Genomic DNA, 3,423 nt, shown 5'->3' with positions numbered 1-3,423 from the left:
TCTGCTTGCTGAGTTTTACCAGCAGTTTAAAGAAATCCTAGCCCCGTTTCTTCTTCGTGTCTGGGAGGAGTCTCTTTCTCATAAGGCCCTCCCTTGCTCCATAAACATAGGAGTAATCAAACTTCTTCAGAAGCGCGCTGTAAAAGATGACATGCCTAATTGGAGACCCTTGACGATGTTGAACACATCGTACAATATTTGTGCCAAAGCAGTAGCTAATCGGATGTGTGTGGTGCTCATGAAATGGATTTCCAAAGAAGAAAAAGGATTCATTAAAGGTCGAAAACTGATTGAGGTAGTAATCTCACTGTGGGAAGGTTTTGACCATGCCACTGAGTTTGGTCAAGAGTTTGTGTTTGCTAAGATTGACTTTGATAAGGATTACGACAGACTTAAATGGTCCTTTATCTTAAGATGTATGGAAGCAATGGGCTTTGGAGTAAACATGGTCATTTTTGTTCAAACATTAATGGGCAATGCACGTGCTACATTATCTCTGAATGGCTCACTGTCCGATGTGTTCAACCTCGCTAGGTCAGTGAGACAGGGCTGTCCTCTGGCCCCTCTCTTGTTTGCCATTGCAGCCGACTCTCTGAACTGCTTAGTAAAAGACAAGATGTCGAGGGGTCTCATCAAAGGAATTACCATCCCGGGCTTGGAGGATCAGCAATGCCTTTCACAATTTGCCGATGATATCAATGCCCTGCTTTCCAGGGAGGATTCATCTCTTGCCGAATTTTGGGTTGTCATGAACATCTTTTGTCTTGCCTTGGGATCCAAAGTTAACACGGATCTTCTCTCAAACCCCCCTTCTCGATTGGGTGGCCTGGGCTGGCTGTGAAACCATCAAGGAAGGGGAAATCTTTAGGTTTCTTGGTATCCCTATGGGCTTCAGTGTCTTGCTCAAAGCTAGATGGGACTGGGTGTGTGATAACTTCCAGTCCAAACTCAACAGGTGGACTGGATTTCAACACTCCCTGGCTGGAAGAGTGGTAGTCATTAATCACTTTCTGAATGCTTATGTTCTGTTTTTCTTTGGGTGTTGGAGGCCTGCTGCGTGCCATCTTAGTCGGATCACCAAAACTTGTAGAAACTTCTTGTACGCAGGAGACCCCTTTGCTAAGAAAACCTCGAAGGTTGCTTGGGACATTTGTACACTCCCTAAAGAGAAATGTGGGCCAGGCATTCAAAATCTCAATATTATAGCTGATAAAATGGCTGTCAAGTTGGTCATCTCTGCTCTACTCCACCCTACTGAGGAATGGGCAAGGCTCCTGTATAGGAAAGTTGTCAGGTTCTGCTTGGCAGAGCATAATGGTTGGTCCCATCTTCCCACCTCAGTGCTCTTTTTTGGCAACAAGGTCATTCTCTCAACAGGGTTTGATCTATTAAGGTCCATCGTCCAGCTTGGAATAGGCACAGGGCTGATCTCCAATTGAACGCTCTCTCCAATCACAAATACTCTATCCCGCCAAACGATTCCATTTGGTGGTCTTGCCTAGACGTTCCCCCCTTACCACAGTCAGCTCTTCGAAGGGCTCTCAGCCTCCACAAAAAAGGTCTCAAAACCTGGGCCCAACTTTGGGACCCTATCAATAGGTGTTGGCTGGATGAGCTCCAATTGGCCCTTAAGTACAGAATTAAGCCGTGGGATCTCCAGATTATCAGAGCAAGGACGCGGGTGTTTCCTCCCCTTCTTACTTGGACCCTCCAGGATCCCCTTCCTCTTGACACTCAGGCTTTTGTCTGGGTGGGGAAATTTAAACTCATTAACCCTGTATGGGCTTTTACCTCGGGAGCTAGCTCCATCCCAGGTACTCTAAATAAACGATGGTAGGTGAGTTACCCCCTGAAACAATGGGAATTCATATTCTCTCACATATGGGCTCTCTCAATCGAGCCAAAAAAGTCGATTTTGCTCTGGCTTATTCTTCACAAGGATCTTTGGACAAGGAAGAGAGCTCTCAAAGCCCACCTCGGGGATGGGATCTGCTGCAGATGGAACCTTGTCATTGAAGACATATGCCACCTATTCTTAGCCTGCCCTTGCAACAATGAAATTCTTGCCCCACTGTCCCGAACTCTTGGCTTCTCTCCCTCTTGGAAACAACTACTACTAGGGGATTATGTAGGAGTACTAACAGTGTTTTGGAATAAACCTCGTGCAAAATTTTTGTGGTTAATCTGGCGTATGAGAAATGGTAAAATGTTTGAGTTTGCTTACCAAACACCTAGTTTGAGAACCATGCTCTCTTCGCTTAATGTGCAGGATATGAAGATCAACCCGGGATCAAGTCACCATACACAGGACCAAGAAGGAAATCTTGTGGGATTCTAAGCACTTCTATGATCGAGCCCAGTTGTGGGGTGTAGGAGGAAACAACCTTGAAGACAAAGTCTTTGCTCGGGATGATTGGGAAAATGAGATGGATGTTGAAATTGCGCACCTTGAGGAAAGGATCAATGAAGGACACTACTACATGGAATGTCTCCAAACTGAAATTGATAAGCTTCAATGAAAACCTTTGTATATATGATGTACTGGATAATTAGAGGGTCTGTCTCACAGAGCCAGCAATAATCCTGGCATGTTTTTTTGTATCTTTTTTCTCCCCTTTAATATAAAATTCACACGCGTTTATGGTAAAAAAATAATAAAAAATAAAAAATAAATATGGATGTTGGTATCATAGTCAGTATATATATTGAATGTTATCTCAATGTTATGTACACTAACTATGATACTGATGCCCACATCAATTGTTCGACAACAATGTCCTTTTGGCTTTCAAAAAGAAGCCTTAGTGTTGAGCTGGGTTAGGCATACTTCATTGTTTTCAGTGACATGATGGAGACTTACCTTAAATGCTATTTCCATTTTTTTTTCCCAAGAAAAAGATCCTTCTATTATTTAATGAAAACTACCCATAGGGCTACAACCACCTTTGCAAGAGAGGGATACAACAAGCATGATGGGGAGACTCTCCCAATGAAAAAACAGCATATATACAATGAGGCTAAATCAAGAGATGGGAGGAGGGAAGAGCCACACAGGTGGACAGTTGTGACATCTGAGCACCCCCTAGACTATGGTGTAGAAAGGCCCAGGGCGCCAGAGTCGAAGGAAAGCCTCACGGCGCTCCCGCATGCGGTCAGAGCTGCCATGTAGTCCCTCAAGCTGTCCTCTCAGATTATGGATCAAGCTCTAGCCAGAAGTCACGAACAGTCTCTGCTGGTGGCACAGGGCGAGCCTCAAAGATGCAGAAACAGCGGGCCTGCCAGATGAACCAAAGTGTCAGGCCACTGATGAGCTCCCAACACTCCTCTCTCTCACTACACCACTCCTGTGGAGTAAGCTCTATAGCAGGTTGGAGTGTAGGTCGGCCCCCCTGCAACACTATCATCCTGCTGGTGGAAGATAGC

General features: G+C 45.0%; 1 pseudogene; it reads left to right on the top strand.

The window, feature by feature from the left end:
* The first annotated feature begins 1,214 nt into the window (after window positions 1-1,214).
* Window positions 1,215-2,519, top strand: LOC147449242 (uncharacterized; annotated as a pseudogene).
* Window positions 2,520-3,423: the final 904 nt, after the last annotated feature.

This window comes from Adiantum capillus-veneris, chromosome 10 (assembly GCF_014529385.1).
Source record: "Adiantum capillus-veneris isolate H3 chromosome 10, ASM1452938v2, whole genome shotgun sequence".
Classification (NCBI taxonomy): Eukaryota; Viridiplantae; Streptophyta; class Polypodiopsida; order Polypodiales; family Pteridaceae; genus Adiantum; species Adiantum capillus-veneris.
Note: the sequence above shows the minus strand (reverse complement) of the source record. Positions and strands in the feature narration are given on the sequence as shown.